Source organism: Mesoplodon bidens (assembly GCF_964165515.1).
Source record: "Mesoplodon bidens genome assembly, chromosome: 12".
In the NCBI taxonomy this organism is placed as follows: Eukaryota; Metazoa; Chordata; class Mammalia; order Artiodactyla; family Ziphiidae; genus Mesoplodon; species Mesoplodon bidens.
The window spans coordinates 36,865,654-36,893,225 of record NC_138168.1 but is presented as its reverse complement, the minus strand read 5'-3'; the positions used below and the strand labels follow the sequence as shown (position 1 = coordinate 36,893,225).

At 37.5% G+C, this 27,572-nt stretch overlaps 1 long non-coding RNA gene across 2 annotated transcripts in view; it reads right to left on the bottom strand.

Annotated features, from left to right (window-relative positions):
- Window positions 1-3,430: 3,430 nt before the first annotated feature.
- Window positions 3,431-27,572, bottom strand: part of LOC308626469 — a 42,426-nt gene continuing 18,284 nt past the window's right edge. For both annotated transcript variants that reach the window (XR_014017253.1, XR_014017254.1), the window contains exons 3-4: window positions 17,911-18,001; window positions 3,431-3,737 (exon numbers count right to left, since the gene is read on the bottom strand). This is a non-coding gene — a long non-coding RNA (uncharacterized lncRNA). The remainder of the gene's footprint in view (window positions 3,738-17,910; window positions 18,002-27,572) is intronic.

Here is a 27,572-nt window from a genome sequence, read left to right as displayed (position 1 = left end):
AAACACTTGGTCTGTGATGGTTCCCATGGGTTTGCATCAGAACATTAAGAGAGTATCCCAGGGCATGGATGTAGAAATAGGTAGAAAGTTTTGTAGTTCAGAAGATCCAGAAAGTTTTGTAGTTCGGAAGACCCAGAATATAAGGCTTTTGAAGAAGTCACAAAACAGCTGCTAATATTTAGATTCTCAGGAAAGAGTTTCAGTTTCCAAGGACTAAGCAAGTTATACAGAGATGTGACTCGCAGTAGCCAGTGAAAACCAGAAAATCTGTAAATTGTCTTTTAGTAATCTGTCTAGGAAAGTTTTGAATGGCTTGTAATCTGTCAAGCATGAAAAATTTACTCTCCTTAGAATAAATTATATTCTGGACAATGGACTCTGTTCTGAGGAAATTGTAATTTTTCTTTTGAAATGATATAACCTTTAAAAGTTAAAATAGTTAAGTATATAGAAGCTAATATTTAAGCCTGTCTCATCTTGAAAACATAGCAAAAGGTCACCCACATATTAGATAAGAAAAATTTATAGTACTGAAGTTCCTAACTAAGAAGCTGTGGAAAATAGGAGGGTGCCTCAGTAAATCCACAAGGCATAACTGCCCAATAAGTTGTTGAACTTCCAGTTTTTTTGGGGGAGGGGGCAGGGGTTGACTTTTTCAATCTAAAGAAAAGCAGAACACATGCTTATAATGTTGGCACTGAACATAAAGTAGCATTGGGGTTTGGTACCACAGGGAAGCAGAGATAATATGTTTATTTGGGCTTAAGTTCCTAAACAAGTCTATATCTTCACTAAGTGATTTCTTTGACTAGAAGAATTGGAGTATCACAAAGACCATTATAAGGTATGACCAATATTCTTTTTCTACTTGACTTTCAACTATTGACTTGCCTTTTTTAGCTTCTGGTTTTAAAGGATACCATGAAAGCTTAGGATTTTATGAAATCTGAACCTTGATGTGTTCATCCCCAATAATTCTGCCAATATCCCTAGAACTTTTTGCCCACAAAGAACCTGGCATCATGTAGTGATTTTCAATCAAGGCTTGATTTAAACAAAAAAATACTGGAAAGCCAAAGTTTAATTTAGCTGGGCAGCTATGATTTGATAACCATAGAAATTCGGAGAGATGTGAAAAAAAGGACTATCAAGAGAGGTTTTAATTTAGCAATGCCACTGCTTTTCTAAACCTTTCTGGGTTCTTGTGCAATTCAGAGTCTTCTTAAGTAACTGTATGCAAAATGCATCATTCACTGTATTTGTGCATTTTCTACCAAAGGGTCCATATCTTTCCTCAAATGAAATCATATAACAACCATTACCCTTTTCTTGTTGCTTTTGATGAATACCCATTATGTGCAATCTTTTTTTTTAAACATCTTAATTGCAGTATAATTCCTTTACAATGGTGTGTTAGTTTCTGCTTTATAAAAAGGTGAATCAGTTGTACATATACATATGTCCCCATATCTCTTCCCTCTTGCATCTCCCTCCCTCCCACCCTCCCTATCCCACCCCTCTAGGTGGTCACAAAGCACAGAGCTGATCTCCCTGTGCTATGCAGCTGCTTCCCATTAGCTATCTATTTTACGTTTGGTAGTGTATATATGCCCATGCCACTCTCTCACTTTGTCACAGCTTACCCTTCCCCCTCCCTGTACCCTCAAGTCCATTCTCTAGTAGGTCTGCGTCTTTATTCTCATCTTTCCCCTAGGTTCTTCATGACCATTTTTTTTTTTTAGATTCCATATATATGTGTTAGCATACAGTATTTGTTTTTCTCTTTCTGACTTACTTCACTCTGTATGATAGTCTCTAGGTCCATCCACCTCACTTCAAATAACTCAATTTCGTTTCTTTTTATGGCTGAGTAATATTCCATTGTATATATGCACCACATCTTCTTTATCCATTCATCTGTTGATGGACACTTAGGTTGCTTCTATGTCCTGGCTATTGTAAATAGAGCTGCAATGAACGTTTTGGTACCTGACTCTTTTTGAATTATAGTTTTCTCAGGGTATATGCCCAGTAGTGGGATTGCTGGGTCGTATGGTAGTTCTATTTTCAGTTTTTTTTAGGGAACTTCCATACTGTTCTCCATAGTGGCTGTATCAATTTACATTCCCACCAACAGTGCAAGAGGGTTCCCTTTTCTCCACACCCTCTCCAGCATTTATTGTTTGTAGATTTTTTGATGATGGCCATTCTGACTGGTGAGATGATATCGCATTGTAGTTTTGATTTGCATTTCTCTAATGATTAATGATGTTGAGCATTTATTCATGTGTTTGTTGGCAATCTGCATATCTTCTTTGGAGAAATGTCTATTTAGGTCCTTGGCCCATTATTGGATTGGGTTGTTTATTTTTTTGATATTGAGCTGCATGAGCTGCTTGTACATTTTGGAGAGTAATCCTTTGTCGGTTGCTTCATTTGCAAATGTTTTCTCCCATTCTGATGGTTGTCTTTTGGTCTTGTTTATGGTTTCCTTTGCTGTGCAAAAGCTTTGAAGTTTCATTAGGTCCCATTTGTTTATTTTTGCTTTTATTTCCATTTCTCTAGGAGGTGGGTCAGAAAGGATCTTGCTGTGATTTATGTCATAGAGTGTTCTGCTTATGTTTTCCTTTAAGAGTTTTATAGTATCTGGCCTTACATTTAGGTCTTTAATCCATTTTGAGTTTACTTTTGTGTATGGTGTTAGGGAGTGTTCTAATTTCATTCTTTTACATGTAGCTGTCCAGTTTTCCCAGCACCACTTTTTGAAGAGGCTGTCTTTTCTCCACTGTATATTCTTGCCTCCTTTATCAAAGATAAGGCGACCATATGTGCATGGGTTTATCTCTGGGCTTTCTATCCTGTTCCATTGATCTATATTTCTGTTTTTGTGCCAGTACCATACTGTCTTGATTACTGTAGCTTTGTAATATAGTCCAAAGTCAGGGAGCCTGATTCCTCCAGCTCCATTTTTCTTTCTCAAGATTGCTTTGGCTATTCGGAGTCTTTGTGTTTCCATACAAATTGTGAAATTTTTGGTTCTAGTTCTGTGAAAAATGCCAGCGGTAGTTTGATAGGGATTGCATTGAATCTGTAGATTGCTTTGGGTAGTAGAGTCATTTTCACAATGTTGATTCTTCCAATCCAAGAACATGGTATATCTCTCCATCTATTTGTATCATCTTTAATTTCTTTCATCAGTGTCTTATAATTTTCTGCATACAGGTCTTTTGTCTCCTTAGGTAGGTTTATTCCTGGATATTTTATTCTTTTTGTTGCAATGGTAAATGGGAGTGTTTTCTTAACTTCACTTTCAGATTTTTCATCATTAGTGTATAGGAATGCCAGAGATTTCTGTGCATTAATTTTGTATCCTGCTACTTTACCAAATTCATTGATTAGCTCTAGTAGTAGTTTTCTGGTAGCATCTTTAGGATTCTCTATGTGTAGTATCATGTCATCTGCAAACAGTGACAGCTTTACTTCTTCTTTTCCGATTTGGATTCCTTTTATTTATTTTTCTTCTCTGATTGCTGTGGCTAAAACTTCCAAAACTTTGTTGAATAACAGTTGTGAGAGTGGGCAACCTTGTCCATTATGTGCAATCTTGGTGAAAATATCAAAATGCCATCTTTCCCTAGCCAACAGTTGAGTACATAACCTAAAGCAACCAGTTTTCTTCTCTCTCATCTCTCTTCTCTCTCTTTCTACCTCTTCTCTCTTTCTTCTTTTAATTTTAACTAAAGTGATACAAAGGCATCAAATTTTAGCATAATAATAAGGCTCTTCAGAAGATACTGTTAAGAAAATGAAAAGAAAAGCTACAAACTGAGAAAACACTTACAAATCACATACTTGATAAAGGATTTGGATTCAGAATATATAAGGAACTCTCAAAACTTAATAAAAAAATTTTATTAATTTTTTTAAAAATAGGCAAAACATATAAAACTATAACCAAAGAAGTACAGAATACAATTACAATAAAATAATATTTTCACCTATCAAAATGACAAATTACTTGTTCTGTACTTGCAAGAAAATATGAGGACAAACATTCATACTTTTGTAGGAATGTAAACTGGTAAAATTTTCTAGAAGGAAATTTTGATGGTATTTATTCTAGAGTTTTAACTGTGTTCATATTATTTGACTCATATGTTCCCTTTTGTGTAGGTAAACTAAGGAAATAATTATACACATAGTCAAAGATACATTGAGCACAGGAAACCATCAGCACTGAAAGGCAGAAAGATGTTATCTCTTGTCATTTATAAAATATAGGTTTCTGGCTATATATATTTTTTAGATTGTGGATAACTTTGTCTCCCTTATACTTTACAATGTTTTGTACAATAAACATGTATTTCCATTATATAGAAAAACAGATTGTTTTCTTTCATTTATTTTAAGTTGTAGAGCAATCATTCAAGTGATGGTTTTCAGGTACTGATTGATCACAGGGGACAATGAAGTTGAAATACAGATCTGGCTTTGTGTTAATATTTTTAAAACACAGATTAAGAATAATAAACTCAATCAGCATGTTCTTCAAGAAAGCTAAATCAAGTGACAATTTTCAAAGTTTTATGTGAATACATTTTTAAAAATATTTATTGAAGGTCAACTATAGTTTATTTTTTTAAAATTAATTCATTTATTTATTTATTTTTGGTGCACTGCGTCTTCATTAATGTGGTGAGCAGGGGTTACTCTTCATTGCGGTGCATGGGCTTCTCATTGCGCTGGCTTCTATTGCTGTGCAGCACAGGCTCTAGGCTCCCGGGCATCAGTAGTTGTGGCTCATGGGCTCTAGAGCACAGGTTCAGTAGTTGTGGTGCACCGGCTTAAGTTGCTCTGTGGCATATGGGATCCTCCTGGACCAGGGTTTGAACCCATGTCCCCTGCATTGGCAGGCAGATTCTTAACCACTGCGCCACCAGGGAAGTCCCTTATGTGAATACATTTTTAAGGCTGAGTTTGAGAGTGGAGGGCAGAAAGTAGAGTGACTCAATGATCTTTCCTTTGACATTGCAGGATGGACAGAAAACATATCGCTAGGTAATGGGTTGACTAATCGCTTTTTATAAGAAAATAAATAGAGATTGTTTTGTTCAACCTTCTCACTTTATAGATCGAGCATCTGAGACCTTACTACAATCCCCATGTTTAAAAATCTACTAATACTAGCTAGTTACTATTTTCTATCTCCAGATTCAAAGTGCCTACCACTACTCAGAATTTCATTGAGACTTGGGACATCAGTTATCCTTCCTATTTGTTGTGGTAAAAGACATAAAGGAATGCAAAGGCAACCAGTACAATAATAAATAATGGTGAAAAATGTGGCCCAAAATATGTCGGAATGAGCTTCTGCTAGTTTTATTGCTAGAAATCATCTCCCTTTCAAACTGTGCCTGAGTGATTTCAGACAATTTTCCAGTGTGCTACCTCTCATGTGCTCTCATGTCCTATCATCAGCTGCTCCCTCAGGCCAGCACTACTACTTTGATGCTGATGACCCTCCTAAGATTGCTTTACCATTGGTTATAGCTGCCCTCATCCATTGGCCACCCCCACTATCATCATCTGGCCTCAGAGAAAGAACTCTGCCCATTCATTGTCTACTTTGTCATAAATGTTGACCAGGTACTTCTCTTTAATTCCCCATAGCACACTATCAACCCTTCATTACATGGGAAATTGAAATTTGTGACATGCCTTTAGTGAAGGATCAGGGATAACAGAAAGGAAACTTAAGGAAACCTACAACCCCCCATGGCCATCATTTGAGTAAATCACACAAAAGTAGTGCCAATGGATTTACACCACAAAAGTGGGCGGAGGGCTGTTAATCACACAATTCTATTTCCCCTACACCACTGTGTCCTCTAGTAAGCAAATACGCCATGCTCTTTCCAAATGTCCAGAGTCTTAGATGGCCATTTCCTTGTCAATGATACATCTAAATCGTAAAATCCCTTTAAACCTGAGATAAAAATGCTTTTCCCATCACTAGGTTTTACTACCGTGGCTCCCCTTCATATTTGCCATTTCTGAATTGTTTGAATATTTACATTTGTAACTCTGAAGGATAGGTATTATATTACAAGTTCTTACCTTATTTTTGTTTCATTTATCTAAATTCCATCTCCACAGCTAAATGACTAACATTTCAAGGAGAGGAACTACTATTTCTTTTTCACTTTCCATAATATTTTGTAGAAGACCAGACACAGAGTAGGCTTTTGATACTCAAAAACTTCAGTGAATTTGACTTATAGCACTAGGATAATTTGAGATTTGAGATACGATGGCAATGGTCTTTCTTCAAATGTTTATTCTATTTCTTTGGTGATTGAATTTAAGTGCCTTTGCCCTAAATATAAGAGTGAACATAAATCATTGTAAACACTACCAGGAAACAATAAGGAATTAAATCCAGGATTAAAAAGGAAATAACTATGTATACGTATGATTAATTATTTGAATTTTACAATCCTGTGTTATTTTCTTTCTTTATGTAGCTTGCTTAAGCTTTTAATGACAAAAATCTTATTTGAAAAATGTATTCTATTTTATTATCAATCCAAGAAAACACACGGATCAGTAGTATCCTAAGCACATTAACCTGCTGACTAGGGATTATCTTAAAAAACAACAAATCTAACATTCATTCACTGGAACAAGGACAAATAGAATAGAAAAACTGTTCACCTCCAGACTCAGGCAATTAGTTTTAAATATGTCTAGATGAGTGCTGCTACGAGAAATAAATGCACTGAATAGTACCTATGAAAAAAGATAAATTGCAAAAGAAGCCAAGGTATAAGTAAATATCCTAACAGAAGGCACTTGAAAATAAATCCTCACTACTATTGGAGGTTTCAGAATATAAAGATCTATTAAGTTTTATTTTTGAACTTCTATAACTGTCCCCATGGTAACAGTCCAGGACAATTCAGATGGAAAATTTAAATTAAGAACCATAGTTTGGACAGAAAGCACAAATGTCCATAAATCGCTAACCTAATTGAGAAAATGAATTCTAGCATTCATTTTTTTTAAATAGCAATAGGCCTTCTGTCATGATCAGGAGATGGGGTAATCTGAAGACAATCCGATAATACTTTGTTTAAAAATGTAACCATAAAAATACAACGTGGCAAAAATTCTGAAGATAATATTTATCCTTCCCCAGAATGGCAGATATTCCTTTCTAAGTAAAAAGGCTTTTATTTTGCTCTTATTATAAGAGTAATAGGTGTACGTAGAAACAAAAATTTTAAAAATACAGAGGGGTTTAAAATGAAAAGCAAGTCTTTCTTCCTGCCTCCTACTCCCAATTCCATTCCCCATAGACGACAATTTTTTATACAATTTCTGGCTTTAGTTCTTCTAGAGATTACCTTCGTTATCCCCTTAATAACAAGGATTATCTAGATTCTAGGTTATCTTCTCGAGGTTATCTATATAAGCATATAACAATATTGCTGATACCACTACACCTCTATTTCTTTTATTGATTGTTGTCTCTAGCAGAAAAAATGAGAAATTAGCTCATGTTTTCTGCACCTTCCCCTCCCCATTCAGTCTTTATTATATTTTTATTTTAGTAGGTTTACTTGAAAATTTTAAGTAATCTTCTTAAACATCTCGTTCTTTAATTTACATTCCCTAACTCCTTGCTATAAATATGAAAAATATTAGTACTTCTGTAGCTCATTCTACTTCTCCAAAACTCAGGCAGATATACCATTATTTTACTGTCAAGATCTATAGAATTTGCATCTTATTCTCTAACTAAGATAATTTTTTTCAATTTGTCTATATGTTGATTCTGAAAACTGAAAACCAATAGAAAGCATTTCCATTATCATTCATTACAGAATGATGTTTCATGATTGGATTTAGAGAAAGAAATCTAATCTACAAAACTGAACCTTGTAAATAAATATTCTAAGAGCATGGGTCAAAAGGATTCTCAGTGTTTACTTGGCTGCTTCTCAAAGCCTTTGACTAGGAGGGAATATCTGAAGAAATAATGAAGTTATATTTTCCAGAATTTTTTTTTAAAGGTGAAATACTTCCGATTGAAAATGTCCTTAAAGTGTCAAAGAGAAGAAACAGGGAAAATCCACCTTGAGACACACCAGAGTGATGTTTATGAGCATCAAAGACAAAGAGAAGCTTCCCTGGTGGCGCAGTGGTTAAGAATCTGCCTGCCAATGCAGGGGACACAGGTTCAAGCCCTAGTCCAGGAAGATCCCACATGCCGCGGAGCAACTAAGCCCGTGCGCCACAACTACCAAGCCTGCGCTGTAGAGCTCGCGAGTCACAACTACTGAACCCGTGCGCCCAGAGCCCGTGCTCCACAACAAGAGAAGCCACCGCAGTGAGAAGCCCACACACCGCAACGAAGAGTAGCCCCTGTTCGTTGCAACTAGAGAAAGCCTACATGCAGCAACGAAGACCCAATGCAGCCAAAAAAATTAATTAATTAATTTTTAAAAATAAAGGTCACAAAGAGAAAGAACAGAGAATATACAAAGGAATAAAAATTAGACTGACTTCAGATTTTTCAGTAACAACACTGGATGAAAGAAGACAATGGAGAAAATTCTCCAAAGTATTAAAGAACAAGAATTTAGAATCTAGAGTTTTCTATGTAGCCATTAAAATGTGAAGGCATGATAAGGTATTCTCAGATCTATAAGACCTTGGAAGCTTTGCTGCAATAGAATTCTTGAATTCTCAATTCTTACCACAATGGCTGACACAAGGTAGGCACTTAATGAATACACAATAAAGAAAGGAAGGAACAGTGGGAGGGAGGACAAAAGGAAATGAGAGAGGAAGAAAGAAAGAAAATCCAAAAGTAAACTCAGTCCTGAGTTTTATGAAAACACAGAGACACTATGTCCTATGTAGCTGAACAGTATTTGCTACATAAAGACCTACATTAAAAACAAATTTGGATACTTAAATAAGAGGAGAGAAATTCAAAAGATGTTGCGAGAGAAATTTGAAGGTGATAAAATATTTTGGTAAACTTTATTGTTGCCTTTTAAAAAAATCACTGAAACTAATTATTCAGCCTTGGACAAAACCTATGCTACACACAAGTGAAGCTTGAGGACATTATGCTAAGTGAAATAAGCCAGTCACAGAAGGACAAATACGGCATGAATCCACTTATGTCAAGTATCTAAAATTGTTAAACTCTTAGAAAGTATCAATAGAATTGTGGTGCCAAGGGCTGGGGGAGGGAGAAAGGGGATTGTTGTTCGATGGGAATAGAGTTTCAGTTTTGCAAGATAAAAATTTTTCTAGAGGTAGCTTGTTCAACAACATGCATACAGATAACAATACTATACTGTACACCTAAAAATGGTAAAAAAGTAAATTTTATGTTATGTATTTTTTACCACAATTTTAAAAAATAGCTGAAACTGGAGCTTTTGTCTCTGCAATTCACTAGCAACATAGAATAGCTGTCTTTCGAGTTCCTTAGGGAAGACATATTAACTATCAGGTTTTTAAATAACTAACACTTTTTCTCCTATCTTCTGCTGGGTATTGATTCCACTTTCTTCACTCTTTTGACTTCTGTGACCGTGAGCCTAAACTAAGCCAGTGAGACTCCCTTTCTCAGTGTTATGGACTGAATTGTGCCCCCTGCTTCCATCACCACCAAGTTCATATGTTGAAGCCCTAACTGTCAGTTCCTCAGAGTGATTCTATATGGAAACAGGGTCTTTAAAGAGGTAATTAAGTTAAAATGAGACCATGAGGATGGGATTCTAATGCAGTATGACTGGTGCTCTTATAAAAGAAAGATACTCCAGGGGTGCACATGCACAGAGAAAAGGCCATGTGTGGACACAGCCAGAAGGTGGCCACTCGCAAGCCAGGGGGAGAGGCCTCAGGAGAAACTAAACCTGTCGACACCTTGATCTTGGTCTTCTAGCCTCCAGAATATTGAGAACATAAATTTCTTCTGTTTAAGCCACCCAGCCTGTAGTATTTTATTATGACAGCCCTAGCAAACGAATATACTCAGAAACCTTATTTTGAACAGAGCCACCAAAGACTAAAGTTAGTTGGTGTGATAGAGCAGCTAACATTCTGGGGCAGGGGTGGGAGGTAGAGGGAAAGAAAATACACACAAATAAAACTCAGTGTCAAGAAGCAATCAGTCCGGGACTTCCCTGGTGGCACAGTGGTTGGGAATCCGCCTGCCAATGCAGGGGACACGGGTTCGATCCCTGGTCCAGGAAGATCCCACATGCCGGAGCAACTAAGCTCGTAGGCCACAGCTACTGAGCCTACATGCCACAACTACTGAAGCCCGTGCACCTACAGCCCGTGCTCCACAACAAGAGAGGCCACCACAATGAGAAGCCTGCGCACTGCAATGAAGAGTAGTCCCCGCTTGGTGCAACTAAAGAGAGCCCATGCGCAGCAATGAAGACCCAACGCAGCCAAAAATAAATAAAGTTCAAAAATATAAAAATAAATAAAATAAAATAAAATAAAATAAGCAATCAGTCCTATGAAAAAAATTACATGAGAATAAGGGAATATAGTGATGGAGGATGAGGGCCTATTTTAAGGTAGTTAGGTAAGAAAATATTGAGAATTTTTGTTCATTACATGTTTTTCTACAAAGTCTCAAAGGAAAAAATTCTCTCTAGTATCAGCAAGAGTTTTCTGTACCTTTAGGAGCAACTGGTTCATTGTCACCATGTTAAAACCACAACACTTGTAACTGTTCACATTGCCCATGTAACATTTGTGATTTACTCTTATCACAGGGTTACCAACAAAGGAAAGACAACTAGATGGACAGCTGACAACAGCAACAACGGAAGACAGAAAACATAAGGAAAATATTTTCAAAGTGATGAGAGAAGATACCTTCATGAGATTGTCTGAAGTCATATTTTATATGTAAACCACCTGGATCTAATAGCAGGTGTGTCCTTGTTATGGAGATGGCTTGATGTTGAACATTTGAATCAGGATAATAGCTGATAAAAATATCATCTGCCTACAATATACATACAATCTCTAATCCTCAAAACAACCCTAAAAATAGACATTATTACCTCTATTTTATAAAACAGAACCAGAGACTCAGGGAAGTTAAATTACATAAAACCATACAACTAATCAAAGCATCCACTGTTACATTTCATAGCCCATATTCTATACGTTAAATCATTGGCCTTTCCAAATTTGCTCTAAATTTATGTTCATCAAGCAAAATTCATATTTATGCTTATATAAATTTTCTCTTCAGGGAAAAAATTGCATACTGATTATTCATAAAATTCATGTCAGAAATATATTTGAAATATTAGGGAATTTACATAAATTTTATTTACACAAATCTTTAGAAGCATGTCTATGATCAAAATCATTACAAGCATGTCTATGATAAAATGTATTTAGATTTACAGAGGTAAATCTTACAGAACCCATTTTTTCTAATTATATTCGTAACCTACCATCTTTAATAGATAAAGTACTAAGCTATCATCAGAAGGACATGAAGACTGGGATTTTTCTCAGTAGAAATGAAATGTTAGTACTACTCTAACTTGCTTTCTTACTTGATTTTATTTATGCCTCTTCCACCCCCCAGTTGCAAGATGGACATGATTAAGTGTTTAACTCAGCCATAGAACATTCTGACCCCACAAAGAAATCAAATTCATGTCCTTGGCCTTATTAGAACAGTTTCACGAATCATTGTTATCCAAATTTATGTTTTAAAAATTCCAATAGTAATTATTGTCTGTAGAATTCTTTTGGTAATTAATCATGTACTGCTTTGTGACAAACCTATTGTTCTCTTGAACTGTTAACTATTCTGTTATTTATCTTGATGCTACGGTCCCTCTTTTATACTGTCACAAAATTATCTTCCTAAAGCACAGATATTATGGTCATGTTATTGCCCTGCTTAAAAACTATGAAAGGCACATTCTCAGGATTCCCTCTGGCTTTCAAGCCCCTTGCTTCCACTGGATTGGTGCATTTTACAGATCATGACACTGTTCTACCTGTACTTTCTGTTCTTTCCCACAGGGCAGAGTAATGGACCCCCCAAAATGTCTACATACTAATTCCCAGAACCTGTGAAATATTAGCTTGCATGGCAAAAGGAACTTTGCAATTGTGATTAAGGATCTTTGTGAGTGTGTGTGTGTGTGTGTGTGTGAGAGAGAGAGAGAGAGAGAGATTAAGAATCTTGAGATGGGGACTTCCCTGGAGGTCCAGTGCTTAAGACTCCATGCTCCTTATGCATGCTCCCAGGCAAGGGTTTGACCCCTGGTCGGGGAACTAAGATCCCGCATGCCACATAGTGCGGCCAAAAAAAAAAAAAAAAAAAAAAAAAGAAGAAAGGAAAGAAAAGAAAATCAAAGCATCATATAAGGAATTTTTTTTTAAAAAAGAGAATCTTGAGATGGAGAGATAGACCTGAATTATGTAGGTGGGGCCAATGTGGTCACAAGGGTCCTTATAATGGAAAGAGGACAAGAGAGTCAGAGTCAGAGAAGAGGTGACAACACAAGCCAAGATCAGAGGGAGAAATTTGAAGATGTGATGCTGTTATCTTGGAAGGGGGAGGAAAGGGCCACAAGCCAAAGAATATGGGAAGCCTCTACAACCTGGAAAAGATGGAATAGATTTTCTCCTAGAGCCTCCAGAAGAGACCAGCCCTACTGATACCTTTGTTTTAGCCCTATAGGGCCCATTTTTGGACTTCTGACCCCCAGAACCATAAGATAATAAATTTGTGTTATTTTAAGCCACTAAACTTACATTAACCTGTCATAGCAGCAATAAGAAACTAATACAGACCCAGTTGAGGAAATCAGTCCCTTCTCTCAACTTGTAAAGCAGGACTCCCAAAACTTTACTGCAGATTTGGGGAGCTTGAGCAGGGAGTTCACATTTCAGAATAAGGAATATTAGACATCTCTGTTTTTAAAATACTCACCTATAATTTTTTCTTTCCCTCTCTGTTGTACTCTTCCCCATTTTCTCAAATTATTGTATATCATAAATAGAAGTTAAGCTTTCCCCTTTGTTTGACTCCTGATAATCCATGCCCTTAGGATCTCATTTTCCAGGTCAAGTGATTTTTATCTAAGTTTTTCCTCAGTAAATTCAAAAGGAACTCTGATACCAGCTGTTACTATAACTGTACAAACTACATGAGACAGAAATCTTATATATATTATTTTTACCTCTCCAGGTCCTTTCTTATGGTAGATGTTCAGCACATTTTTCTTTAAATTTACTTGATCAGAAGTGCTATTATCTGAATTCAGCATATAAGTTTTATCCACATACATAGTTAGATAACCTTCTGCTGAAAGCTCCTGGAATTGCCTTTGAATTTCCTGTCAGGAAGAGGTCAATGGATCTAAACTTAGCAGGACATTACTTTATTTGCTTTCCTTTAGTGCTGATAGTTTACATAGAATTACATGCAACCTCTCCAAATACTCTCTGTGACTAAATGGTATATAGTTTTGAAATGTTTGCCCATAATTTTTTTTCTCTGCTCTGTTTTCCTCATAACCTGAAACAAACAGAGGTCTTTGAATTAGAATTATGACCATGACTTATGGGTTTTTTTTTTTCAGAGAAATAGATATACCTGAGACCAAGAGATTTATATTAGACTATACTAACCAATAGGTCTAGGAACACAGACAGTTAGAAAGCCAGCAACAAGGCAGGTGGTCAAAAGTCAAGCACAAATACTGACAAAGAAGTACAAGGAATACTACAGGATTAAGCCAATTTCTTGTCCTTATTTCCTAACTTTGTAGAAAGTTAATAGCAAAATCATTGAATGTGGCCAATATGAGGCAAGTCTAGGCTGCCTGGAGTTTTTATCTTTTGTATTTATAAGAAAAGTGTCTGGGGCTTCCCTGGTGGCGCAGTGGTTGAAAGTCTGCCTGCCGATGCAGGGGACACGGGTTCATGCCCTGGTCCGGGAAGATCCCACATGCCGCAGAGCGGCTGGGCCCGTGAGCCATGGCCGCTGAGCCTGCGCGTCCGGAGCCTGTGCTCCGCAACAGGAGAGGCCACAACAGTGAGAGGCCCACGTATCACACACACACACAAAAAAGTGTCTGATTGGTTTGACAGGAAGGAGCCAAAAAATGTTATATGTACTACTCTATAAAGGAGTTTATTTTATAAACAGCATTCTCCAACTCAAGGTAAGGAAACTACAGCACATAAGCCGAAGTCTGCATTTGATTTTATATTACCTGAGTGGGAACATATTATATCCAAAGAAGGTTTTCTGGTATTTGACGCTAGCATACCCCATTCAGAATGGAGTTGTATTTTTGAGATTTAAAGATCAGAACAGTTGAAGCATGACTAATAGTGGTTAATTAGATACTCACAATTTCAAAGGGCAGAGATATTTGATCATTTACTTAAAATCCTATAGTTCAGGTAAATAGTAGAATATGACATAAAATTATTTATTTCCAATTCACTTCCACCATGGGAGACTCAAATTACTTATAAAGGGCATCAGTCTTTTAAAGCCCTTCCTTGAAAAACTGAAGTCTCAACTCCCCACCAACTCCTCACATCTAAGTTCAATGGACACAATACAGAAACATGAGATTATTATTAAAATAAAAGGAAAGCCAATAACACAGATAATATTCAACAGACATATGACAGTAGATCAAATGCTTGCAAATGAGCGAGCAAATCTCAGTGTCACACATCGTTTTGTGTGAAAATATGCTAGACAGCATGTCCCAGCCTCAGTTACACGGCCCTCCCCTGGCACTCTCCGCTGAAGTAATCATTCTCCTGTGACTGCTAACAAGCTTCTTTGGCATAAGCTGCTTTCAAAAGGTTTTGTTGTTGTTTTTTGTTTTGTTTTGTTTTGAATTGTCTTCTACCCTACTGTCTTCTATGTTTACCCCTGCTGGAGAAGCAGATATCACCAAGTGTAATTCCAAGTGTATTGCTGAGGAGTATTCTACTGTAAGATATTCCATAATTTATTTATTCATTCACCTTTTGATAGGCATTTGAGCAGTATCCAAGTTTTAGCTATTGCAAATAATATTGCTATGAACACTTGTGTACATGTCTTTGTGTGGAAACCTGTTTTAATTTCTTTTGGTAAATTCCTAGAAATGAAATTATTGGATCATACAGAAAGTGTATATTTACTTCTTCAGAACTGGCAAGCTGTCGTTAAAAGTGGTTGTACCATTTTTTTTTAATAGTGATCTTGGGGTCTTCTTATTTATTTATTTTTATTTTATTTATTTTTGGCTGTGTTGGGTCTTCATTTCTGTGCGAGGGCTTTCTCTAAGTTGTGGCAAGCGGGGGCCACTCTTCATCGCGGCGCAAGGGCCTCTCACTATCGCGGCTTCTCTTGTTACGGACCACAGGCTCCAGACGCACAGGCTCAGTAATTGTGGCTCACGGGCCTAGTTGCTCCATGGCATGTGGGATCTTCCCAAACCAGGGCTCGAACCCGTGTCCCCTGCATTAGCAGGCAGATTCTCAACCACTGCACCACCAGGGAAGCCCCTGTACCATTTTTATATACCCGGGAACAGTGTATGAGAATTCCATTTTCTAAACACCTTCACCAAAAGGTGGGCAGTCTGGTAGGCTTGGTTGGCCCCCAGTCTGGTTGGTTGCCAGGCCCCGCCTTGTATGGATGCTGCTGGCTGCTGTTTACTGGGGCCTGGTCATGAGGTGGCTGGTCGCTGGCTCACTGGTGGACAGAATCAGGGTCCTGAAGACTCTGGGGCTGTTGCCTACTCACTGGCCAGTGAAGACAGATCCTGGGGTTAGTGCTGGACTACTGGTAGCAGAGCTGGTTCCTGGAGTCTAGCTGCAGGGCCGAGGGATCCCAGAGCTCATTTCAGACCATTAGTGGGAAGGGGTCAGTTCCTGACACAGTTGGGTATAGGGTCGGGAGTGTCCCGAAGGTTGCATTGGTCTAGTGGGCAGGGCCAGGGCCCTGCTGGCTCCAGGGTAGGGTCTGGCCTGCGTCTGGTGTCTGCCCTCTGGTGGTGAGGCTGGTCTGGAGGCTTGTGGAGGCTTCCTGGTGTGAGGGGCCAGTGCCTGCCCACTGGTGGGTGGAGCTGGGTCTTGGCCCTCTGGTAGGCAGGGCTGTGTCTAGGGGCATGTCCAGAGGTGGCTGTGGGCTCTTTAGGCAGCCACTCTGCTTATGGGTGGGGCTATGTCCCCCACCCCCCACCCCCCAGTTAGTTGTCTGGCCTGAAACATCCCAGCACTGGCACCTCTAGGTTGTTGGGTAGGGCCAGGTCTTGGTGGCTTGGTGGCTAATAAGCCACCAGTGACAGCAGTGTTCACATGGCAGAGTGTTTTCCCTTATGCATGTTTTCCCTTATGAAATGTTTATTGTTCTTTTAGGCTATAATTTGTTACACAGCAAGACATAACTAATATAATGGAGTGCATTCCTTTCACTCACATTTCATTTAGTTTCTTCGACCACATATAACCAAAAGAGTCTAGGAAATATAGTTTGTCTATATACCCAGTAAGAAAGGGAGAACAGCTTTTGGTGGAGAGCTGGCATTCTCTGCAAAACACATTCTAGTATCTGGACATTATTTGACCTGTGCTTCAGTTTCTCCAACTATATTGTGAAAATGGAAACCCAAATTTTAGTGACAATTAGCTATTTCTGCCATAGCTGACTTGTGTTAAATGCACGCACTTGAACCAAAGAATGGAGGCCAAGAAACTGGATTAACAGCTACTAATATGACAGCTGTCATGGTATACAACTGGAGACAAAGGGAGTAGTTCTCAGAAGATCCATGGATGGGAGCACTAGGAAGACAGTTGCATAGATACACACTACATTTCTCAATAAATATCTTCAGAATGAATTAATTAAATTGGACTTTTCTACAAAAGAATGTTTAAAATATAAGACTGTTAATGGGCATGAGATAGACGTATATATCATGACATGGAAAGAGCTCTGTGGTATACTGTTAAGTGATAAAAGCAGATTATAGAATAGTCTGTATAAAATGACCCCACTTATAAAAGCAAACAAACAAATATGAATAAATATATATGCATGAAACAGCCTTGGAAAAAAATGTAACTCAAACTGTTAGCAATTGTTGCCCCTAAGGACATTCACTTTCTGTTTACTGTTTTGCTATTTGAATTTTTCTACTATTTTATACACACTGCATTATTTAAATTGTTTACAATAAATATCTCTTATAGGGATATGTAGTAATAAAAAGCAAAAAGAGCAATAAAAGTAAATATATTCTTTGGGGGAAAAAAACCTTTCTCTCTAAAATGCTTCACAGATCTGCCTTTTTCTCTCCATTGCATGCTATTTCCTTAGTTTAGTCTTTACCGTTTATTAACTAAACCAGGATTCAGCAAACGTTTCCTGTTACGGGCCATATAGTAAATACTTTGGCATGCAGACTATATGTTCCCATTCACATCTACTCAGTTCTGTTGTAATAGCTTGAAAGCAGCTGAAAATGATACCTAAACTAGTGAGTGTGGCTGTGTTCCAATAAAACTTTATTTACTAAAACAGTTGGTGGGCTAGCCCATGGGCCAGAGTCTGCTGACCACTCACTTAGACTACTTCAAATTATATCTCTGACTCTAATCCTCCCCTCCTCCCTCTCCCATATCTTACACTGTTCCTACATATGTCACATAATTTCTTCACATCCCATGTTTTTACTTAAGTCTCATCTATCTGGAAAATTCTTAGATTTCTGGTGACATCTAGATCACTTTTTAAGACCCAAAGTGCCTTCATGACCCTGGTAAATAAAATTGACTGTTTTCCTTCCGTGCTTCCACAGTTTTTGTACATACCTTGATTGACACCTTGTATTGTGATGATTTCCCTATGTGCCTCTCAGTCAGACACAGGAGGGCTGAGACTATGCTTCTGAATTCCTGGAACCTAACAGAAGACAAAGCAGAGAACAGGGATTCAGAAATGTTTGCTGAGTGAATAAAGACACAGAGAGAGGTATCTCTTTGGCCTTTTAGACTTTCAAATTAGATGCAGAAAATTCCTCCTTCCAGCAGTCCTTTTTCCCTCCACAATCAGAGCAATCAATACCTGTCAGCTTGGATCTTTCTTCTTTCCTTCCTCTTTATATCTTTGTATGCTTTAATGCCCAGAGCAAATAAAACCATATAGATAATACCAACTCTTTGAATCTAATTTGTCATCTGATCCAAAACAATACACTAAGCATTTACAAGTTACATCATTCAGGGGGATGGTTCATATTTGCCTTCTAGTCCAATTTATAAGGATTTTCCCCCAACCCAGGTTCACCAGATGGTGAGCCACTTGACAATGGGGAGTATATTTTTGAAAAGCTGAAAAATATTTAGTGCATAAATGAATGGCTCCCTAGGTCACAGCCTGACAAGTTCAGAATGTGCCCCAGGTATGCTTAGGACCTTTTCACAGAGCTTGTACATAGGAAAAGCATTACTTATATGCAACAAACTATCAAAAAGCCCATTACATTATTTAGCTTAATTCTCCCTCAGCCCTTCAAATGGCTATTATCACCAATTTGCTGATGAGGAAACTGAGGCTCGTGGTTGTTAATTATCTAGCCCACTGTCATAGTGAACAAGAAGGGAGTCCTTCAGATTTTAAATCCTGTGTCCTTTTCTCATATGTGACTTACTCTCATCTTCCCTTGACTCTTAACACTTGGATGATAACCTTTCGCATATCATTTAAAATGAGTTATTAAACTATCCTGTCCAGTACTAGAGCTTTTGCAGCTGACTTTCTGCTTAATAATATGGTTAATTATGCAAACTATTGTTAAAAGGGGTTCCAAAAGTTTGCCTGTTGAATAGTTTTTAAATGTTTAAAACAGATAATTAACATGGTTTTAAGCACCACTCTATACTGAGCTTTGTTGAGCTGTCCCTAGGTTTTGGCGGGCAGTGAGATGGACTAGACTGACATGACCTGCATCTGAAGACTCAATAAATATCCATCTACAGGCAGGGCAGGTGAGCTTCTAGACCTGAGCAGCCCGAAATGGTCAGGAAAGGTTAATGTCAGTTATAGTACTGGAAAATTCAACAGTAGATGGGAACTCCAGTACATGTACAGAATATAATAACAAAAGATCCAGAGATCTACCCATCATCCAAAAGATCCTGAAGCTAATAATAGAAATCTACTCTTAAGGGTAGAACTGAATCAACAAAAAACCGGGAAGAAGCCCAGCCCCATAGGAGCTAGCATACCTGTCTTAGGACACAAGGCTGAGACTCATGCACAAGGGAACCAGACAACACATCAGGGGCAAGAAGGAGGCTGCAAAGTTAAAGTGACAGCAGCTGACTTGACTTAGGGCCTTCCCATTCCCTCTTCCCAAAAGGCAGAAATGTACCAAACAGTTATATAGGTTGAATTCTATGGGTGATGGATACAATCTTCCAGCTAAGAAGAGACAGAAAAAACAAGCAGAGATTACAGTGCACCCATCTCCACTTCACTCTTGTCTGCCTCCCTTTATTCCTTTCTCCTCAATTTTCAAAGGTTTTAAGTAACCAAAGTATACTTTGGAGTATTTGTCTTAATTATTAAGTGATGTTTATTTTTCTTGTTCTGAATTTTTAAAATAATTGAATATTTTGTATTTCACTATGAAAAAAATATAATATCCAATTGATTTTTCCCCCTCTGTGTCAACAGCCCTCTGTAGAATCCCTAACCTTGCTTTAACCAACTCTTTATTCACCAAACTGAAAATTGCAATTAATTCAAACTGCACAGATTAGATTTATGTTTTTTAAAAATCTCCACACTGGGAACTCTCTGGTGGTCCAGTGGTTAGGACACCACGTGTCCACTGCAGGGGGTGCAGGTTCGATCCCTGGTCAGGGAACTAAGATCCCACATGCCGTGTGGCGTGGCCAATAAAATAAAATTAAATTAAATTAAAAATCATTACACTACAAAAAAATTAAGGGTATACATGCCTCTTAAATATTCACAAATGATGAAAGGGTTAATTATTGTGCATTCTCTTGATGAAATATTATGCACTGACTGAAATGATATTTTAGAATGCCAAGAAACCAAGTACACAAATGCTTATATTTAAAAAATTAAAATCTGAATCCATAACTACAACTAGATAAAAGTTTTATACGTGGGCAAAAATGATAAGAGAATACTGAAGAAACAAAAATGTGGTTTTATAGAGAGGCAGAAAGAAAGACTAATAATGAATTATATTTTATTTTTTGGTGTTATAATGTTGTTTGGGCAATTAATCATATTTCTTATAATGAAATGTATATCCCTCACCTATTTTTTTTATATTTAACTTTTAATTAATTGAGATGAGTTCATGAGCTTACATAACATACAGTTTCACAGAACCAATGCTTAGCTGTTCCACTGTGATACATCTAAAACAAAGCAATTCAAAGAATCTAGTATCTTTGGGAAATGGAGCTGTAACTTCATGTATCTAAAAAAAAAAAAAAGTCTTTCCATGCTAGACATAATAAAGGAAGGTGTCATTCAACACAGCTTAGAATAGAGTGTCATTCAACACAGCTTAGAATAGAGTGCGTTCCAGGGAAATCTCTTATCTGTGACCTCCTAACCACCTCCATCCCCTAACTCTATCCCTCCCCATCCTCCTGCAATTTTCATTTGTGATTTGAAATTTTTCTCTAATCCTCAGTGTTCTCACACAGAACGCTAAAAGATTTTGCCCTTCTGCTTTTTGATATGCCATTTTTGGTTTCTAATTTGAATGCACTTAAATCCTGCACAAAATTAAATTCTGATTATGCATTCACTTACCTTTTATTCCTTAAATGTAGTTTTCCTTCCCCTGAGTTCATAGTGGCAGGCTGATAAAGGCCTGCTTACATGGGCAATTTTATTAAATTAATACACATTCAGTGGAAACATTCAGATATGATTATTTTACTATTCATAATACATAATTTGTTTCCTTTGAGAAATAGTTTATTCTTCCAACAAATAACTTCAATAAAATACAATAACATAAGATTGGATATATGGATAGACCTTTTTCATTGCGAGGAAGTATTAAAAATATGGTCTTTTCCCAAAAGAACTTTTTAAATATCAGTGCTAAAAAGATGAAGTAAAATGAATTTTTATAATAGTATTAACATTTGTAGCAGGTTAAATGAAAGAAGATTCTAATATGAAAATGATTATTTTTTATTGTTTATATCTTCAGATTTATTGCCACTATATTGTTTCGGCTGCTAGCTGTGACCTAGTTTTCATTTGCTTATATTTTTTATTTGATTTTTTTTTTTTTTTTTTTTTTTTGCTGTACACGGGCCTCTCACTGCTGTGGCCTCTCCCGTTGCGGAGCACAGGCTCCGGACGCGCAGGCTCAGCGGCCATGGCTCACAGGCCCAGCCGCTCCACGGCATGTGGGATCTTCCTGGACCGGGGCACGAACCTGTGTCCCCTGCATCGGCAGGTGGACTCCCAACCACTGCGCCACCAGGGAAGCCCTGCTTTATTTTTAAAATCTTATGGCAAAATAAAAAATACTGAAAGTTTCTTTTAAATAACATCGAAGATTTTTATATCAACCATACTACAAAACAATCTGAGTATTAATGAATATAAATTTGGAGTGGTGATTCTGAGGCAGGAACTTGCTTAGAATATTCAACAATAGCAAGGAGGCAGGATGACTGAAGCAAAGAGAGGGAAGAAGAGGGTGAATGTAGAAGGTAACATCAAAAAGGTAACTAAAGGGCAAGACATTGGGCCATCGAGGTCTTTAGATATTATTATACATGCAGTGGGAAGCCATTGCATTGAACAGCATAGTGACATGACCTTCTTTAACTGTGAATGACTTTGAAAAGTCAAAGGCTCACTCAGGCTGCTGTGTGGTGAGTAGACTGTGGAATGACCAAGAGTAGAATTAGGGTAATGAGGACGGTGGCTTGGAGGTAGCTTGTTTTTGTACTGTGGTAAGGTGTGGTTAGATTTTGGAGATACAGAAACCTACAGATGTACCCATTACCAGGTTCACCTGTTGCTAATATTATATCCCATGTGCTTTATCATTTCTCTCTCTCTCTCTCTCTCCGTGTCTCTCTCAGTCTCTCTCTCTTTCTCCCAGGCCTCATTCAAATAGTTCCTCTGAACTATTTGAGAGTAAGTTATATTCATCATATATCATGGTCCTTTACTTCTAAATTCTTCCATGTGCATTTCAAAAATTCAACTTCAGTAAATTTAACATTGACACAGTATCTAATTTTATCTAATTTACCATTTGTATTCCAATCTTGTAAGTTGACTTAATAATGTCCTTTATAGCACTGTTCCCTTCCAGTACAGGATCCAGTATTACCTTTAGTTGTCATGTCTCTTTAGGCTCCTTTAATATGGAACATTTCAGCAAACTCTGTCTCTTATGAATATATCTTTAACGCAGAGTCAGCTGACAGGACTGAACATTTATACAGATGGATTTGATGTGGGCTTTGAGGAAGCTGAGGATGACCCCAAAATTTTTAGCTTGAGAAACTGAATAAATGTCATTTATTGTGATAACCAATACAACAAAGATGGAGGGAGGCAGGTGGTAGGAATAGAAACCACTAAGGAGGTGCCTCTTTGTGAAAGAGACTTATAATTCTCACTCATGTCTTATTCTCCTCTCCTGGACACACTGCAGGATTTTACTTCCCCACCACCTTACACCTACCTGGGGCTACATTATCAGTTCTAATAGGTTGTGTAAAAAATTAATAAACAGAAACCTCAATTAGAGCTGGGATTCTCATGCCCTGTGATGAGAGCAGAGCCCAACAGGAAGAAGAAAGACCTCTCTCCTTTTCTAGCAAGGATTTAGCCAAGGAAAGGTCAAACTCTGTTTACTGCAGCCCTCCCAACTTCCTTTTCCTCTACATAAAAGTGTCCTCCTTCCCTTGCTGTGTATCCGGGAGCTTGCGCATGCCTTTCTGTGGTTGCAGACCTTGAATTGCAATTCTCTGCTAATCCCGAATAAACCCATTTTTGCTGGAGAAATATCTGGCAGCCTATTAGTTCTGGGTCAACAGTTGTAAACTGAAGTGATAGTGTCACACCCCACGTGAAGCATTCTGTTCTCCTGTCTCACTGCTCAAGGAGGCTGCATGTTTCAAGTGGTGCAGCTGCAGGATGGTGGAGGCTCCATCAGTCTAGATTATTGAGTTGTCACATGAAGAACATTTGCCCTGGAGAATTGCCCAGACACACAGCAGACTTTGTATGAGCAAATAAACATTTGTTATGTTAACCCACTGAAATTTGGGGGTTGACTGCTACCTCGCCTGTCATGACTAAGTCACTATTAGACACGCAAGTGAAAATGGTAAATAGACATTTGGATATAAGATTTTGGAGTTGGGATCAGGTCAGGTCTAGGAAAGTTCAGGAACCACCAACATGCAAATGATGGTTAGAGGCATGAGATTCCCCCATCTAGAGAGTGTAGGCATGGATAATTGATTAATAGGTGATTGATTGATTGACACATACATACAGACATGATGGCCTAGCCCTCAATCATCTACCATAAATGATCATTCCAGGAAAGAGTATCTGACCAAAGTCAGCCACTCAAAGTCTTTTTGCAGGATTTTTCAAACTAGAAATAAGAGAATCAGTCTCTCTTATGTGGTGGGAGTCAGAGACCACAGTCTATGAGGGTCAAGAAGTTATGCTCCAAGCCATGTGTATGAAACTAGAAACAGTGGGTAAGAGGAAAGTAGAAGCAGAGAGAAAAGAAGAAATAAGAGGGAGTCCCAAAACCATTCAGTTCCCTAGTTCTCATTGTTCTTGAGGCCATTTCCTTCATGTCTATTGGATGGTTTGGTCATTCAACACAACCATTAATTACAAGAACCAGTAATTCCCATATTCTCCTAATATAGTTTGAATTAGATTTCCATGACCTAAAGCCCAAAGAATGCTGGATAGTAAATGAATGTTACCAAGTTAATAAAATATAAACTTCTGGGCTTCCCTGGTGGTGCAGTGGTTGAGAATCTGCCTGCTAATGCAGGGGACATGGGTTCGAGCCCTGGTCTGGGAGGATCCCACATGCCGTGGAGCAGCTAGGCCCGTGAGCCACAAGTACTGAGCCTGCACATCTGGAGCCTGTGCTCCCCAGCAGGAGAGGCCACGATAGTGAGAGGCCCGTGCACCGCGATGAGGAGTGGCCCCTGCTTGCCACAACTGGAGAAAGCCCTCGCACAGAAACGAAGACCCAACACAGCAAAAATAAATAAATATATTTAAAAAATAAATTTATAAAAAATATAAACTTCTAACTTAAAAAAGTCATGATTGGCTTCTCCTGTTTTTACACAAAGCTCTAAGTGAAAGTCATCATTTACTTCCTATCCCTTCCCCCATTTAAGATCCTGTTCCAGTTATCTATAGATGCATAAGAAACCACTCCAACACTTAGTGGTTAAAAGTGACAATCAATCTGCAATTTAGGCAGGGCTCTGTGGGGAAGGCTCATCTCTGCTCCACATGGTGTCAGCTGGAAGACCTGAGCAAGAATATTTGAGTACAAAGTGACCACTGGCCATGCCTGGGGTGGGGTGTGTGTGTGAGTAGGTGTAACCTCCCAGGTATGGCAACTCCACTTAAGTGGGGGCTGTTCTCCAAAGGCTGCAGTTGTGGGTGCTTAGCATCCAAAACTCACAGTAGCTGGGATGGATATACGCACCCAAGAAAGAAGTTCTGAGCAGGGCAACAGCATGTTCACTACACATCTTCTCTTGAATGTCTTACTAGAAGTTGTATATATCAACCTGATATCTAGGCATGAATTGAGAAGAAAATTTGACTAGCCCTTAACTAGATACAGAGTGAATAGCAAGTCTTACCATTGTCTGTTGAGTAGAACTTTCCTTGTTTGAAGATGAAGGTAAAAAAATCAACATAGTATCTATGAGAGGGACTTCAAGAAATTAAAAAAAAAATTAAACTCAACAAAAGTGGATCACTGGGACTTCCCTGGTGGCGCAGTGGTTAAGAATCCACCTGACAGTGCAGGGGACATGGGTTCGAGCCCTGGTCCGGGAAGATCCCATATGTCGTGGGGCAACTAAGCCTGTGCACCACAACTACTGAGCCTGCACTCTACAGCCCGTGAGCCACAACTACTGGAGCCCACGTGCCTAGAGCCCGTGCTCTGCAACAAGAGAAGCCACCACAATGAGAAGCCTGCGCACCTCAACGAAGAGTAGCCCCGGCTCACCACAAGTAGAGAAAGCCCGTGCACAGAAATAAAAACCCAACGAACCAAAAATAAATAAATACATGAGTTAATTTTAAAAAATATGTTAAAAAAAGTGGATCACTGAAAATTATTTATTATATACAAAAGAATTGGGTGATTTTAATAGTTCTGTTAAAATACAATTTATATATCATAAAATTGATTGAAATAATTGAATGAATAAATGTTTTACATTTACATATACAACCATCACTACAATCTAATTTTAGAACATTTCCATCATTATTAAAAAAATCACATGCCCATATATAGTCATCTCCCAAGCCCATCCCTCTGCCCCCAGCCCTGGGCAAGCACGTTGTATCATGTATCAGCACATCTTTGTTCTTTTTATTGCCTGTTACTACTGAAGAGTATTCCATTGTATTTTTTTTAACACATTTACCAGTTTATGAACATTTGAGTTGCTTCCATTTTTTGGCTATTGTGAATAATGCTGTTACAAACGTTCATGCACAAGTCTTTATGTGGACATTTTTACTTTTCATTTCTCTTAGGTAGATATCTAGGAGTGGAATTCTTGGATCATATGCTAACGCAATGCTTAACTTTTTGAGGAACCGCCAAACTGTTTCCAAAGCAGCTGCACCATTTTACATTCCCACTAGCAGTGTATGAAGGTTCCAATTTCTCCACATCTTCCAATACTTGTTATTACCTTACTTTTTTGTTGTGGCCATTCTAGTGGACGAGAAATAACATCTCATTGTCATTTTGTTTGTATTTCCCTGATAGCTAATGATTTTTTAAATGTGTTTATTGGCCATTTGTGCATTTTTTTTGGAGGAATATCTATTCTGATCCTTTGCCCATTTTAATTAGATTATCTATCTTTTTAGTATTGATTTGTAAGAGTTCTTTATCTATTCTGGATATAAATCTCTTATTATATATATGATTTGCAAATATTTTCTCTCGTTCTATGAATTGCTTATTGACTTTCTTGATGGTATCTTTTGAAATGTAGAAGTTTTTAATTTTAAGTCCAATTTATCAATTTTTCTTTTATCCCTTGTATTTTTCTGTCACATCCAAGAATCACAAAGATTTTCCCCTATGCTTTCTTCTAAGAGTTTCATAATATTAGTTTTTACATTTAGGTGAGGTCTGTGATCCATTTTAAGTTCATTTTTGTGTATAGTGTGACATAGGAGTTGTGTCATTTTTTGCATGTGGATATTCAATTGTCCTAGCATAATCTGCTGAAAAGACTCTTTCCTATTGAATTTTCTTGGCACCTTCATCAAGAAAATGGAATGATTTTAGAAAAGCAGTAGACATACTCAGTCTGACAAGTCCCTGACCTATATCATAGAAGAGTAGACCATTAAGAGAAAACAGTGTGACATTAAAACAAGAAGAGAATAAGATGAACTGGGTAAAATAAAGAAATAATGCAAAGGAATAAATAATATAACAGAAGCATTAACATGCACAGTACAGAGCAGAAAAGGAACTACTGAATGTCTAACCCCTTCCAGTTATATACATATATATGCACATATAAATAGATAGATGGATAGATTTTTAAAAAACTGTAAAGCAGAAGTTGATAAATATGACAGAATAAAAATCCAATATAAGAACTTTAGATGTTTTTCAATTAAGAAATTAGAATAATTTGAATAATAATTAAAGACATAGCTGAAGAAAGAATCCCTTAAGTAAAGATGTGAGTATATGGATAAGAAATGCCCAGAGCTTCTCTAGAAAAAAATCCAAAAGAAATCTCCACATAGATTTATTATAGAAAAAAATGTATTAAAGGAAAATTCCTTTATAATCTAATTAAAATGGGCAAAAATGTATGAGGAAAAATGCTTTCTTTGCATGACAGGGGCAATTGGATTGCTCCAGTTTCCTCTACTAAACAATAAATGTTAGAAGACAGGGGAAACATTTCAAGTTTTGAGTAAACAAACCTTTTTTTTTTTTTTTTTTAAACCGAAGACATTAAAACATGGGAATGTTGTCTTTCATTTGAAAGCAACTAAAAAACATCTTAGAAATTCAAGGGTTTGCTCTCCACCAATTTATTTGAATAATAATAACAATAATAATCATAATAATCATGATAATAACAGATAACACTTATTAATGTGCCAGGCATTGTTCCAAGCACTTTACATATATATATATATTAACTCATTTAATTCTCACAACAACTCT